Genomic DNA, 17,484 nt, shown 5'->3' on the forward strand with positions numbered 1-17,484 from the left:
AGATTTGAACCAAGGTTTGCACAGTGCAAACATCGTCCTTCTGCTAATGCTCAATCTCAGAAACCTTCCTGGTTGACTGTGAATTAGGCAGTGGAATTTCGTTGTGTTTGGAAAATGTAAGAAAATGTCATTCTATACATCACATCATCATAATATGGAAGTCTGGTGGACAATTGACAGCTCATAACCAGGCCAGCAGCGAATTTTAGAGATGGATGAAGGACCTCTGTGGACTCAGCATTTTGATGGCCTATACCTCAATGTCTAACTTACCCACATTCTGTAAGAGATTTAAAGTAAGTTAAATAATTGTCTCACAATTCCATTGCAGAATTGTGATGAGTGAAATTTTGCAAAGAATGGTATCTCAGTTGAAAATATAGATTCAGGTTTAGAAGTTTTGGTTCTTTAGTGTATATATTTCTAATGAGCCTCAATTTTTTTATTGGTGGTGGTTTCCCTGTGGTGCAACATTTTTGTTGATTCTCTACAATATTCCTGACCTCCAAGTATTAGTGATGGTGAGTTCAGTTTTATAGATGTTACTCAATAGGGTTTGTGCCATTCGTGGCATAACCTGCACATAACACACAAAAATAACTAGGGGATTTGTAAGTAGAATTGCTTTGCAGTTAGTTGAGAATGAGAGGTCTTGAAACAGGAACTGATTTTTCTTTATCACCAAAATGTAATAAGTGATTTTCATTGCTGGGCCAAGGGCGCAAATAGAAATCAACAGCAGAGAGAATTTTTTGTGTCAGCCATTTTTTAGGATGACTGACAATCATCACCGTTCACAGTTTGATAGTAATATCCTCATTCCTGAAGTAGGCCTCTGTGATATATTCCCTCAAAGTGATTTAGTACGAGAGTAATTATATGCAAACAATATAAGCAGGTGCAGACAGCTAAGTAGTTAAAACTACTACAAAGAAGTTGTGTATGGTTGCTACTCCTGTTACCACATGGTAAATACATTTAATTAAAGTGAACCTTGATGCACCAAAGTGAAACACCGTAAACACCAATACAAAGAAAAATAACTCAACTGAATGTGTACAATAACAAAACATAAAACATTTATTAGACATCTTGTAATGCATGCAGCTGCTTAAATAGGGTTTCCTGGTGCTGGGCAAACGAGAACAGAACAGATAGCCAATTTGAAACAGCCACATCTTCAAGCCTTTCTGTCATTTCAAAAAGAGATGTACAGTTTTTGAGAGCCAATGGGAGAGAGTTCCAAAGTTTAGGGCCCAGAATAGCAAAAGAGCATCACCCATGTGATCTAAACGAAACCTGGGGACAAAGCACAAAGCCTGATGCTGAGTTCTTAGCCTACGGGTAGACCGTAACAGCTCCTTTATGTATTGAAGCCCTGTAACCAGCTCTGGCTTTCAAAACATAACTTAATGCTTTAAAATGGATATGTTTTTTAACTGGGAGTCAGTGGAGCTCAAAGTCAAGTTGGGAGACAGAAGTATGCTTTGGGAACCGGTACAGTAGTCTAGCTGCCGCATTCTGGACTGTCTGAAGGTAGCAAATGGAAGCTTGGTGTATGCCTACATACGGGGCATTTCCATAGTCCAGTCTGGAGACGATCAGGGCTTGGATCACGGTCCTTTGTGCTGATGCACAAAACAGCCAGATATCTTTTTTCAGCCACTTAAGGACAGCAAAGGACAGCAGTAACCTTTGTCACCTGCGGCTTTATTGAAAGATAATATAAATATAAAATATAATATAACACCCAGGTTTTTTACCTTAGTGGATAAGGCAAGAAGAGTCAGTAATGAAGTCAGCCAATGTTGCTAGCCCCAGAGTTGCAAATTCTTGCAGTAATGACTTCAGCCTTATCAATATTTAGCTTGAGACAGTTCTTGTTCATCCAAGTGGCATTGCAACTCAAGCTCTGGTTGAGATCCTAAGGTCCTTGATCCTGTGCGTATGACAAAGAAAAGATGATTTGTGTGTCATCTGCATAAAAAAAGAAAGTCAGGCTGCAACTCTCCACCATGTCTGCTAAAGGGAGGACTTAGATATTGAACAGCAAAGGGCTAAGCACACAGCCTTGTAGGACACAGGAAGTCAGGGACCATGTCTCAGACCTGGTGTTACCCAAAAAAAAACTAAAACGTGCGATCCTTTAAAAGAGATGTTATCCAGGCAAAAGCAGTTCCTTCGATCTCTGAATCTGCCAGTCTCTTAACTAAGATGCTATGGAACACAGGATCAAAAGCAGCGCTACGATCTAATAAATTAGGGTGGCTGTGCCACCTTCAATCAAGAAAATGATTAAGATAGTCAGTGACTCCCAAAAGAGAACATTCCATGCTATGTATGGCCCCAAAAATAGACTATGAAGAATGCAGTAAGATTTGATAGTCAACATACGATATCAGACGCATGTTAACATGTTTCTCCAAAACCTCCAAAACAAGGCAGCAGGGAGATAGGGAAGAAGTTAGACCAGATGGTAGGGTTGAAACATATTTTTTTCAGAAGCATGAGAACCAAAGCATGCTTTCTGCTCGCAAAAACACTGACCTCCTTAAGAGAAGAATTGAGGATGTTAACAATTGCTTCTAATAACATCGGGCACATTTGGTCAAGTTTGGCAGGAGGTAGAAGATCAAATGGTGAGCCAGATTTAATAGATTGTAAAATTGCCCGAAAGATAGAGATATCCAACAGGGGCCATGATTTTAAGGAGGAGGAAAGGTGTACCCATGGTATGCAGCTACCATGCTCCTCATAAGAGGATATGGCAAAACCCTAATTGCTTTTGGTCTGTGCATATCGGACACTGCATGTGGACTGTGTTTATATGTGCCTGTAGTGTAGTGTTGATGGCAACAGTCTGTTAGCCCTTGTATTTGGAAATCTTCAGGAATGTTGGTTTATGTGTTAGAAGTCTGTCATTCTGTCAGCATATTTACATGTATATATCATCTATCTCAATGTGCATGCACCCTAAAATGTCAACTTGTTTCCTTTGTCAATTGGTATACTTTAATAGTTTGAGTGCAGTCAAGAAAAATATACCAGGTTGAATTTAAAAAACTTCAGACTGCTGAACAATGTTTTTGTTGCATCCAACCAAGCTACACATTAACAATATTTACTTTTTGACTTGGTGTGTTACTGCCATTTGTTTGCATATTAAACACAGTCCAAAAGACCGAAACTAGCTGACAAGTGGGAGCATATTTTAGAGGAGACAAAGTGTGGTCTACTGCAGTGATGTATTTATTAAAACTTTCACATCACTTTAGATAACAAAAAACAGTGGTTTACTATGTACTTATTAAATCAATTATGTTTGAGTTAAAGAGGTATGTTCTGCAAGGTAATTAATCTCACCGCAGAGAAACATACACTTTCCTGAACAACAAAGTCATTAATTTAAATTATAACATGAAAACTTTTAGTTTAGCATATTCATCTACTTCAAAGTTGATTCAGTGCTGAAATAGTGACCAGACAGACTGGTAAATGTGCAATAGTGACATGTCCATACATTAAAAACAAAATTACTCCAGTCTCAAAGTTACCTCAGGGAAAAAATGGCACGAATCTAGTTGTTGAACAGGTCTTTGGTGCTTTGACCTTGTTATGAGTATGAGAGCTTCACTGAGACACATAAGCAGTCAGAGCACTTATAGGAGCTAAAAACAGGGGGTGGAGTGGATTGAGAAAAAAAAAAAACTACAATTGGAATGCAGGAGGTATTATAGATGAATAGAAGACAAATAATTTTAAAGGAGTTGCATATGGCATTGCGTCCCTTATCATTATAGCAGTTTGCGTCATGCCAAAGAAAAGAAACATAACACTGGCTTGGTTTAGAGAGTCTGATAAATAAAGGAATAATACCTCTTCAGAACACAATCAAGGTGAAAATGAGCGAAAGACGCATGAGAACACATTAGCACTTACTGAGTAATACTTGCACTTGAGGATTCTTCTAGTAGAATTAAAAACACATACTGAGTGAAGCACTATAGATTCAATGTTTTTCTTAGCCTTTTTTCTTGACTGGTTTATCAGAGTGATCTCAGTTATTGTCTTATATTGAAGGACTGTGTATGCTGTTACTGCTCATTCCAGGTCAACAACCAACAGCAGTGACATTGCCACTGCAGCAACAATATTAGTCCCATGTGCATCAACATCATGCCATTGATTGATACCTTCTTGCATTTAGAAACCAGCATCACATTGTGGCATTTTGATGTCATATGTGCCACTTGCGTTGTACTACATCGGATAATAATAGGTAACATATAATTCAACATAAAAGTTATACTATTGGTAGGTCCAAAAGTTTCAAGTAGTTTATAGTGATAATTTGAATACTTATCAAGCCTATCCTGATTCAAGACCCATGCTTTCATTCAAAAATATTCAAAGAACAACAGCTCTTGTACTGAGGTGTGACTGCTTGACTCGTCCAGTATGAATGGGTCCCAGAGTGACCCTTTATCAAATTATTTTGTAGTTTTCAATTGCCTATTCAGCTGGATTTGAGTCTAGGAGTAGTTCTACACTAGCTTGTAGTTGTGGCACTGATGCAGGGAAGAGGGGTATACAGAGGCCAATGATGACTTGGAGGTGATAGTCAGTGAGAATCATCAGCAGCTTGAAACATTATCAAGACAACAATCAATCTCCTTAACCAAGTCTACCAAATATACCACCTCTGTGACCACCACCACCAAAGCCACACAGTGTTAGCAGAGGCAGGCATCCATGTTGCAGCTATTACATTAGTGAAGATCATTGAGGCAAATGATGCACTTATAATAGCATAGAGGTCCAGTTCCCACTTTTGAAGCAATTCTTGCCTTTTGCTTAAAGCTTAAACTCTCCCACAAAGCCTCAGGTGGCCAAGATGTTGGCCCTTGTCAAATGAATTGTGACTGGAGGATACAGAAAAATCTGTTAGGCTTGAGGATGTGAAGTCCAGGTCCTTGCCCTCATCATGTCCACCATCACATCTTTGGACGTCAGCAAGATGGTGCAATGTAGATAGTAAATTTTAATCGGAACGAACTTGCAAGAGTAAGAACTAGTTTGTAGAAACTCATCAATTTAGGTACACTCTCAGCAGATGTTATAGAACAATACAAGGCATCCACTCCATGACTCACATCTAAGTAAACTACGTAATATGAATTTTACAAATCAACAGCAACATATTACACAATTAACAACCAAGCAGTACACACCTGACAAGCATCAAGACTCTGGGCTAATCTACATCATATTATATTTTTTGGTAATCTGATTCTTGAATAAGTAATTCCTAGAAATTATGGGATTTTGAACATCAGCAGAGAAAAATAAAAGTTTGGGATGCAAATAGAATAAGCAGATAATAAAGACAAAAACGTGAATGGGGCAATTCAAATATTTTTTGGAGAGATCACATACATAATTTCAGAACAAAGATTCTTAATATGCTTTATTGGACACCCAAAAGTCTGATATATAAAAAGGCAATGACTATTAGATACATAAAAATGGAATATAACATGTTCATCTTCCTTTCCTTAGGAACATCTCTCCAAAGCACAGTTAGTTTGCATAATTGCCATGTCAATCGGGACTCACATTTGGTTATAAAAATGAAACATAATTTGGCTCTCTTGAGAATAGTAAGCATGAAATTATCCAACCCTTCAATTTTTTTGAGGTATGTGGCAAAAAAGATTTAAAGTTTTTTTTAACATGTTTTGCAGACGTTATCATAAATGAAAACCCAAATATATTTTATTGTTGAGACAAGACATGTAGATGATTCATCTTTCAGATTTACAGTTTAAATCTTGGATTTTGCTGCATTTAATGCTGAAAAAATCCTACATTCTGAAAAATGTGAGTTTGTATCTTTTGAAAGTCAGTATTGAAGAGGTAAATGGCTTCACTAAAACAGCAGTATGGTATGTGATTTTGCCCTCCTTGTACAGTATCTGCTTCTTTTATTTTATATTTAAAAAATCCAAATGTAGAGCAAAAACGTAGGGTGATTGAGGGCACTTCTCTTGAGTATCAATTTCTACTTCTATAGGTTTTTGTCAGGGTCTGGTTAACCAACACTGCAAAACATTTTCCAGCATTAATATGACAATGGAAGCCATAGCACGCAATCAAAATCCAAAGAGTCACCTGACCAAATCAAAGATCTTTTTACTGTCTACAAAAAAAATCAAACCATCACTGACAACATGATGAAAGAGAGCTACCATCAAGTTTGTATGTCAAGGCATGTAAGGGTCAGGTACAGGTCCATGTTGTCCCACAGAGGACCGTATTTAGAGTTTGGCTGATGGGTGTGTCCATCAAAAAGTGGCAAATATCCTGCCAGCCATATTACAAGTGATAAAAGTAATATAACACTTGCAGTAAGGTGTATAGGACATGCTTCAAGCTTGTGATGAGTATCCCATTTGCCAAGCTCTAAAGAAGGTTGTAATTTTATAAAGTGGAGTAGTGAGACTAGACTGTATTTCAGCAAACAATTACTCTCTCTGCATTAGGAAGAGAGACAGGCTAATAGGAAGCACACAAAGACATGCCTTTCTCGCCTTTAGTACACATGATTACATTTCCCTGCCCCCATAAGGTAAGTTTCTCTTGACATTATCTACTTGAAAAAATAAGCCTTTTGTGCTACAAAGATCACTCTTAAGACTCTGGAGGAATATAATCAGGACAGAACTATTTAATAGATGTTAAAAAGAAAAAGACATGGAAGAGCTCAAGAACTGTGATACCCCCAATCAATAGCTGTGCTGGCTTCTCTTCCTAGATTAACAGACAGGGAGTAATTCATGTTTGGATCATTAATACATTCATCATCTATGTCATCTATGTAGAGGTTTCTCTAGTGGTGTGGAAAGGTAGCTGCAAATTCTTCCTTATAACTGACTAGGATAACTAATTTGTCATAGACTTCCGTAATTCAGGTTTTAGGTTCTTCCAATAGACAAAGCACTGAACTGTTGCCCACAAATTGACTAGTATCATAGAATTTGGCAAAATGTGGGGTACATTTCATCACAACAGAGAAACTTAGTTTGATAAGAGAATCAGCTTTAAAGTGCATAGTCTAGCAAAGACTTTTGCAATGACAAAGTTGTTGTTACAAAGTGACTAAATATATGTATTCTTTTATAAATTACCAATTTCACCCCCCTGAGTCTGTGCCCTTTCAGTTTCTCCTTTCATAATTGTTTTGTAATTGCTTATATACTCCTCTTTACAGCAGCTTTAATAGCATTCTACACAATGAAGCTATGGCTGCTTTCAAGATTTTCTTATATGATTTTGTCTTATTATTCCTTAATTTGTACATAAGGATCCAACAACAGAGCACTTTTCAAAGTCCATGGTTAAGTATAATGAAACATAGAACTATTGAGAGGAGAACAAACAAGAGGATTGATATGTAAAAGTGGTAGTATTTAAGCTGCTTCTGTGAAAGGTATCAGGGTCTGAAAACAGAGAAAATATTTAATGTAACATAATGTATAGATGCCATGAGCCGCAAAGTAGAATGTGTAAAGTAACTGAGGCCACGAAACACCTGCATTAGCAATGTGAATTCCCCATGAGTTATCTTGACTATTCCTGGACCTGCAGAGGTAACTTGGTGGCCTGAATGTGTGAACAGTAAGAAAATAGATATGCAGTGGGAACAGGAGAGAGTATAAAACACTATCAGAGCTGCCTTCGGGCTTCATCGCTTTGATCTTGCCTGTTAAGATCTGGGCAGAAGAGCAAAAGGCATTAAGGGCCAGATGTAGGTAGCTACAAATTTGCGAGTTGGAAATTGCGAGTCGTTGCGACTCGCAATTTCCGACTCGCAAACAGGTATCCAACAAGAAAAAGCGACTACATTTTGCGACTCGCAAATGAAGTCGCACCGCAGATTGCTATGCACTTACGGACAATTGAGGCACATGAGGTGAATGTGTTCTCATTGCAGGTGGACATTTGCAGCCCCTGACCAACAGTACAGTTCTTTAGTTATTTGGTTCACTTAATAAAAGTTCTTGTTTGTTCCACTTCACACTTGGGCTCTTTGTGTGTGACATTAGTGTATGTGGTGACAGTTAGCACATACCTTCCAAAGTATCGGTTTGCAATGTGGTCCCGTCTCTGTCTGCCTTGATTTGCAATGCTTCTATCCCCATGATGGCGATGTGGTAGCTCTTGCTCGTCATCCTCCGAATCTGGGTCTTCTGGGGTGAGATGTAGCCCACGTCTGGTGGCAATGTTGTGCAGTATAGCGCATGCGCCAATGATCTTGAATGCTGTTATTGGCACAAACTGGAGCGCACCTCCTCTTCTGTGGAGGCATCGGAATCTTGCCTTCAACAGTCCAAAGGTCCTCTCTATAACATTTCGGGTCCTCCTATGTACACTGTTGTATCGCCTCTTAGTCTCATTGCTGGCTGTTAAGTACAGGGTAAGTATCCATGGTCGTAGAGCATATGCACTGTCACCTGTTTGGCAAAAATGGACAATGTTAGCAGGGCATGGATTGTTTCCACAGTGAACAGTATGAAATGCTTCAGGGTGTCTGCAGCAATACCTAATAGATATCCGTCTCCAAACTCCCCACGTTCTAGGCGTTTGTGTATCCCACTGTGCCTGAAAATGTAGGAGTCATGTGTACTCCCTGGAAATTTGGCTACCATGTCAGTGATGACATAATGGGCGTCACATACCACCTGGATGTTCAGGGAGTGGGTACACTTCCGGTTGCGGAACAGATATTCCAGATTTTCAGGAGGGCATATTTGTATATGTGTCCTGTCTACACACCCTATTACATGTGGGAAGTTGACAATTCTGTAGAATTCCAACTTGGTGCTGTTAATTTCTGCCTCATTCCTGGGTAGGTATATGTATCTGGACATGTGTGTGAGTATGGCATCTAAGAAACATCTGAAGAACCGTGAGAGTGCACTTTGGGATACCCCACCTGCCACAGCAATGACCCCCTGATAGCTACCCGAGGCCAAGAGGTGCAGTGAGCATAGCACTTGCACATGTGTGGGGATGGCGCTGCCGCGCACAGTCTGTCGTTGAAGCTGCGGATTGAGTAGATCTATTAATTCTAATATTGCTGCACTGCTGTATTTATCATATATCTCCTCCTCTGTTTGTTGGAAAAGTGTCTGCCTGGTTCTGTATATCTTGTCCTGTCTCTGGCTCCTCCATCTCCTCTGCTGTGCGGCGTGGACTCTCCTCCTCTTTGCTATCACATATATCTCCGCCATCTTGAGTAACCCAGATGCCTTCTGGGTCTCCTTTTGTACTTTGGTTCTGGTTACCACCTGCTCTGAGTTAGTGGTGAATTGGGTGTGCAAAATGGGCTTTTTGCAACTAGTCGCAATTTGCGAGTGGCTTATTCATATGGTTTGCGACTTGCAAAGTGCGACTTCCTATTTGCGGGTCGCACTATGGGGTCGCACATTTTGCGAGTCGGTAATGGCTTGCGTCGCTATTTGCGATTCGGAAATGGGGTTTTTGCATCCCATTTCCGATTTTGCGGGGTCGCAAATAGAGATTCGGGCCATTTGCGACTCGCAAAAGTTTGCTACATCTGGCCCTAAATAACTTGTTTTACGTGCTAACATCCATGCTGTAACCAGCCATACACTGTGCATGCCCAGGAGTGGGAAAGGTCACTAGATGATGTTAACGCTGAGTTTTATTAATGAATATTCATGTATTCTGAGTGCTGAAATGGCTGTTTGGAGAACTACATTGTGATTTTCCACTGTACTGACCACGTGCTCATAGCTGAAGTTCGTTCTCATGAGAAACTGCTTGCTAGAAGATGTTGTACTAGCTGGGAAAACATCATATATCGTAGTATGTGTAAAAATTAACTTCCCAGGAGAAGACAATGGATGCATTGACTGGAGTATAAGTTTCAACAATATTGATACCTGACAAGCCGAAACGACGGGAACAGGAGAAGAGGAGCCAATCATTGACATGTGAACCATGTAGTAGTAAAACTTTAGATTTGAGGTTCTATTTTCATTGGACTAGATGTAAACATGTGATTCTTTGACCAGTAAGGACCTGGGAAATAGTTTTAGGGAATCTAACTTAGCTGAACTGCACCGAGAGGAGAGAAGTCATTCCGCGCCACTCTCCCTTTTCTTTCTGAACGTTGAGTTATTATTCTTTTCCAAACTGCATGAAGAGACTTTTCTTTTCTGAACTCTAATGTTGAATCCTGATGTCTTGCTGACAGAACTGATGTCCTATTGACAAAGACTGTCACAGCTTGCTGAACCATATTGAGGACAGGTATAAGACGATGTTACTGATTGTTATGTCTATTTGCATTTGTCTCTATTACCAACCACTATTTTGATAGAGCCATAGTTATGCCATAGATGTTTTTCCAAATTTGTGTGACTAGATTGTTTTGCATGAAATCCAAACATGCTATTCTAATCTGGTGTTAGTTAGGGTCCTCACTGATGAAGTTTGCTACATGTAATAACAGTTTATGTCTTTTCTTTGCTGAGTCTAAATGTACGCTATTTCGTTTGTGCAGCTATTCATGTTATTAGTTTGTACTGTAACCTTAGAGTGTGTGGTAGCTCAAGCTTTGATTAGATTGTGATTCTTTCACCACTTTGGTCAGCCAGCGTTATTTCTGTATGTTTACCACTTGATATTGAGATTAAGTTATGTGACATTAGCATTGTTAATATAAGGAAATAAACATTCAAACTTTTACATAAAGTTGTGGTTATTCATGGCCAAGATGTCATGGTAAGTGGAAATTACTGACATAATAATTATTGATGTCACTGATTGCTATCTGTTATTGATTCGTATTGGTGCTGGAACATATGGTGGGAACTACTTGAAGTGCAGTCAAAAGGTCCATCGGCCTATATAAGTCTCCCTTGGCAGTTTACTTAAGGCCTGACGCGCTAACAATTGAGGCTTGGAAGAATCACTACAGTAGATGAGGAGATTGTGATATTAAAATAAATATTGACTGCACGAAGTGCAAAATAATAATCATTAAAAACAATAGGCAAATATCTCCCAGCAGTTAGGTATATCTGTTCTATTTCTGCTTTCCTTCATGTCGGTCCTTGCATTAGTCATTCAGGCATTCATCCATTTCTTTGTTGTGCAAAGATTCAAGTCCAGCTTGCCTTAATTGTATGGGCGTCCCTTAATTGCATGCACAATAAAGACTAAGAGGTCTTGGAAAAATTTATGGACAAATGTACACAATATAATTCACCAGAAGGTTTACTGTAACTGGGAAAGCTCCTTGCACTGCATGCAAAAGTCATCCAGTAAACTAGCAAAACTCTCAGGATAGGTACAAAAGAGTTCAGTTGCTGCAACAAAAGCTGCATAGTCAAGTACCTCATCGTGCACAGTCTGACTTTTGCTGTACCATCGGGGGAGTCATTTTGAACTTATCTTTTATTCACAGGTTGGTCAGTAGTAGAAAAGTGGATAACAGTTGTGTCATAATAAGACCCTCTGACAGATGCAGGAGGATCTTCAAGATGTAGGTCATGCTTGGCAGCTTTTCCCAGAAGACAAGCAGTCACCGGGGTGTTGGACATGACGTAAAAACCAGCCATGTTCAAGATGGCCACAGTTTCACAAGAACAAGAATTCCTATGAGATTTGCAGAAGATCTCCTGACTATTCGTTTAGTTCCCAAATACCCATTCATAGAAGCTATCTTTAATGGAGGGCAGTATGGAACCACCTTGGACTCTGTGTTACAAAGATCAAAGGAATACACAGATACTAGTGGGGGTTCCATGTGTAGTGAATCTTGGCCATTTTCCACCCAAGTTCTTGGATGGAGTAGACCTCACAATAGACTGTCTAAGAATGCAACTCAACCCAATGTCCATAAATACACATTTTCAAAAAGTCTGTCAGTTTTTGAGCTGCATTATTCCTTATGAAGGTTAACATTGTCACTGGCAGTAAATGGTTATTCAAATCCAAAGCCTAAATGAGCACCAACAACTTTAGCATTGCATAATACTTCTGTGACTAAATTGATAGGAATGTAAGTAACCTATGAGTTAGAGTTGATGACAAGCTCACCTTTGATGATCAAGTTAATACTGTCTTCTCCTGCTTCTTTTACACTCTAAGCACAATAAGAAAAATCTTTCCCTACATTCCCTACAAACCTCAGAAAACTGTGGTGACAGCTCTAGTTCTGTCTAAAATAGATTACTGTACTGCCCTCTATTTGAACATGCAACAGCGATTGATGACTAAGTTTCAGATTGTGCAGAACGCAGCAGCATGTATGCTCTTAGGGATTCCCAAGTTTCATTCAGGATCCCAAACTGTTCGCAAGCTAAACTGGTTACCAATCAAGCAGCATATTACTTTTAAGGCCCTGTGGATTGCCCACAAAGTGCTTCACAACACGGGCCCGGACTGTCTGAAAGGTAGCTTCAAATGGTATTTTTCAAGCAGAATGCTTCGCTCTACATCGACCAAAATGTTACAGTTCCCAAGTTATAGCGCTCCTCCTGGGGCGGGAGGAATTTTACTGTGTGCACCGCTAAATTATGGAACAGTCTGCCTTTGAATGTTAAATCAATGGCCAGTCTCCTTTTATCAGAAAGGCTTTAAAAACCTTGTTATTTGCCAATTAGCAAGGGCTATGCTCCTAATCTTTTGAACAGTTGCAGATCCAAGATGCCTCCCGGCATTCACATGCATTCTAAGTACTTACCATATCATATCATATTCTTTTCCATCAGCCACATGAGTCTGCAGCAGTTATAATTATAGCACACCCCTTAAGTGAGTTTCTAGAGTAGCCATCAAATGTTGTTTTAGTCCAATTGCTCAATGAATTTTGCTTCTTTATATGCAAGATGCAGGAAAAGTCTGGTAGATGTCTAAGAGCTCATTCAGTAACTAGGGTTATCTGTTGGGCACAGAGCAGGCCATTGGTATCCGATAAACACAAATTATTTGTGCCATGACCAAAAAGAGTAGCAGAAGGTATACAAATGCTTTCATTTTCTCTAAACAAAAATATTAGAGGCTACAGCACCATAATAGCATTCCCAATCTTGTCCCATGTTTTCCTGCATGCCCAACATCATCTCAAAAAGTTCCCATTGCCCTTCCTATCCAACAAGGCCAAAGTAAAAAACATTTCCCACCATTCACGCCCCCTTGCCCACAAAGCATAAGATAAAAAAAGCCTGTAGAGGATGATGCAGGCATTCTCCAGAGAGTCACCGACTCCCACTGCATAAATCCCACATTCCCAAAGTGCTATATATAGGAAAACTTTTGTGAAGTAGATATACTGATGTGGTAAATCAAGAAGAATACTAACAAACCAAAGTGCCAGCATTTCAAAATATGAATAAAAGACATTTGAAAGTTTAAGGTCATTAACAGCATTCTATGACTTCATACGAAGTACTCACTTTTAACCAAATGTGACTATATATTAATTAATCATCTAAGAAACCTTTAGTAGGTGTATACTGCTACGTAGAATGCAACTCCCACTTACAAGATTATGACCTAAATCAACTTTTGATGCAAAATATATTTTCTGTTTCCGATAGCAAACTGATGTAGTCCTGGTCAGTCACTTGTGGAACAATAAACGTTCGGGCAAACACATATATATCAACTAAAAACAAGAACTGCTTACACTTGAAAGACATATTCAAAATAAATTAGAGACAGAAGCAAAAGCCAGCTACACAAGAACATAAGACCTTACTGTGATCACCTTATGGAGCGAAGCAAACCCTTTTTTGGCTGCACAGCTGTAGAAAATATGACTCCCTAAATGAATATTTAATGCACATCAATGAAGATTTAGTTTAGCCTCCAGCAGAATTGGAAGCTGTATTGGTGGTGCACAACTAGCTTCTGTTTGCTAACAAAGGCCAAGTGTGGTTACATTGATCTATTAAGCCATCATAATTGAGAAACAGGTTAATAAATTAAATTCAATTTGGGGTTGAGTTTGGTTTGAGGAAAGTGAAGTTGCACCACAATGATGCTAAGTGGGGTAAGGTGACTTTGATGAGGTTTGCTAGTATAAATTTCAAATGATACCTAGTAGGTTTGAGATGGTTTAGGATCAAAGTAATCTCCTCTATACTGGGATAGAAACACATAAGATGGTTTATATTTGATAGAAAATATTTGTTTGTAAAGAAGAATGGATATGTGTTGCCTTTGTTAACTTAGGAACATGGGGATGAATTTTACAAGAAAGAAGTTATATTAGAATGAACATAGTGAAAAGGGAAATTCAGCTGATTAGAGGACAAGTCAATTTGTTTTTGAAAAACAAGAGGCAGGCATTTGACATGCATGTGATATATGTTGGACCGCTAGTGTTTGTTTTGTGTTGACATCAAATGTCGCTGTTCAATTAGACAAGTCCTCCTGTTGAATATTTGCACAGAAAGAAAGGAAATATTTCAGATTTGGGATTTAAATATTCTAACCTGATTCAGATTTCAGGAACCTTACAAACTCTCTCGAAATGCAGTCAACATGACAATACATCATTGCTGCCACTCACATGACATATTCGACACTAAGGGGGTCATTCTGACCTCGGCGGTAAAAGGCTCTTACCGCCGGTCAGAAGACCGCCATTCTACCGCCGTGGCCGCGGTAACCCGCCACGGTCATTCTGACCCACAACTGCCAAGCCGCCAAAAACCCGACATCCACGGAAGGCCGCCTCATCTGCGGGCAGCGATAAACTGGAGATGACCAAACCTCCACCGCCAAGGCCAACACAAACACGCCCATGCCATTACGACCCACGAATCCACGCGGCGGTCATTCAACCGCTGTATTCCATTGGCGGTACACACCGCCGCGGTCAAAATACACACCCAGCTCCAAAACACAGCCACATTGGACAATTTGAAATACACACACCTGATACACATACAAACACCACCCCCACACATCCAAGCAACTATAAAACACACACCCACAACACCCACAAACCCCCACTAGTTGGAAATCGGAGAGAAGGCGATAGAGAGAGAGCGAGCGAGCACAGCAATCGAAAACCCCAACACACACAGGAACCCAACATCATCAACCACACCACATCTACGCACACATCACCACACACCACCACTCACATCACCACAAACACCACCCCACACCTCATCCACACCACCCCATGGCACCCCAAAGACACCCCAGGTTTTCGGACCAAGAACTCCGGGTCATGGTGGAGGAAATCATAAGGGTAGAGCCCCAGCTCTTCGGCACACAGGTGCAACACACCACAATAGCCAGGAAGGCGGAGCTATGGCAGAGGATCGTCGACAGGGTCAACGCTGTGGGACAGCATCCCAGAAACCGGGAAGACATCAGAAAGCGCTGGAACGACCTACGGGGGAGGTACAGTGGATGGTCTCCAGACACAACATCGCAGTGCAGAGGACTGGCGGCGGACCACCACCCACCCCTCCCGAATTCACAGCATGGGAGCAAGAGGTCCTTAACATCCTGCATCCTGCGGGCCTCGCTGGAGTAGGCGGAGGAATGGACTCTGGTAAGTCTAGTCCCAACTACTCCCCCCCCCAACCACCAGCATGCCAACCCACAACCCCACCTCCACCCCCAACCCCCCAGCACACATCCTCCCTGCCAATGTCTCACCAGCACAACCCACCCAACACAAAACCAAACCCTGAATGCCAACACAAACCATGGACACCCATCACCTATGCATGACCACTGCACATACCCATCCCCCCCACAAACCACCCTCACAACTCCTGCCACAAGGGAATGCCAGCACTGGGGGACAAGGGCACCCACAAATCGCACACCATGGAACACACCGAAGTAATAACCATACTCTTTCACACCTGCAGGGCCCGAACGCCAACACACCGGCCAGGAGGTTCCAGATATGTCCATCCCACCCCCAGAACAGGCCCGCAGTGAGGACAGCAGCTCTGTCGACCTGGAACCTGATGACCAGCCCGGACCATCGGGGACCTCTGGACCATCGGTTCCCCACACACAGACACAGGCCACAGCAGACCTAACCCCCTCTGGGAATATCAGCACAGCTCCCACCCAGCGGGCCCATGCCTCTGTCTCCAGGACAGGTCAATCAGCGGTGTGTCCGCCACTACAGGGCAACCAGGCTGACCCAACACCCCAACAACAACAGGGACCTGGGGGCAGTGGTAGTGCGCACACCATCCAGGGGACAGAGGCCCGGGGAAACAGGGCAACTGGGAGGGCTGCAGTGCGACAGGGGGGGGAGGACAGGCCCAGGGAACCGACTCTCCAAGAGGCCCTCACCACCATCATGGGAGCATACCACCGCTCCCAGGAGACAATGGCGACGGTAATGGCCAGGTTCCAGGAGATCCAGGAACAGCAGGAGGAACGGTACATGGGGTACAGAGAGGAGCTCAGGAACATCGTCCAGGCCCTGAACCTAATAGTCACCACATTGCTGGACCATGTGGCACCCCAAAGGGCCCCTGTCACCAGCCCGGACCAGGAACAGCCTACCACCTCCGCCGGCGCTAGTGGACAGGAGGCCCCCACACAACGACGGGCCACCAGAACCCCACCTCCTGCTGAAGATCAACCACCCCGCAAGAGGAGCCTGAGATCACAAAGGAAGACAGAGTAGGATGCCAAGACCCCCCCAAGCCTAAGATCCCCCCGGATGTCATTCCACTGTCCCACATCGTCACCCTGTCCAACCTTGAACTGCCCCTGCTCCATCCTTCCACAGGCATATGGACAATGCACCTGTGCGACCGATAACTGGACTCTGCCATGGACATCACTCCACCCCCACCCATCACTGTTTTACTATCATGGACCTATATGTAGCACTTTAAATAAATCACTAATTGCACTTAAAACACTCAGGAGTCTGCTTGTATTCTTAACAAATGTATTACACATAACGGTTCTAAAATGTTCAGTTACATTGTGATGACAACATACCAATGTGAATGTGCTTTACTCCATGGCCGAACAAACCAGAAGTCACGCAGTGGGTCATACAGCTCTGAAAAGCCAAGGGAAAGTCACAATTCAGTTGAAAGGAACTGGGGGAAACACAGAAAGTAGAGATGCAGGAGGCCAGAAGTAAATGTAAAATGCCGTGGGGGATTCTTACCTGGGTGCTACTGAAAATACTGTTGTATGACTGTGTCCCTGTTGTCCGTGTCGTCCCCGTCGTCTTCCTCCTCTTCACTCTCCACAGGCTCCACAGCTGCTACAACACCACCATCTGGACCATCCTCCTGCAGAAAAGGCACCTGTCGTCGCAATGCCAAGTTATGAAGCATACAGCAGGCCACGATGATCTGGCACACCTTCTTGGGTGAGTACATTAGGGATCCCCCTGTCATATGCAGGCACCTAAACCTGGCCTTCAGGAGGCCGAAG

Source organism: Pleurodeles waltl, chromosome 8 (assembly GCF_031143425.1).
Source record: "Pleurodeles waltl isolate 20211129_DDA chromosome 8, aPleWal1.hap1.20221129, whole genome shotgun sequence".
Taxonomy (NCBI): domain Eukaryota; kingdom Metazoa; phylum Chordata; class Amphibia; order Caudata; family Salamandridae; genus Pleurodeles; species Pleurodeles waltl.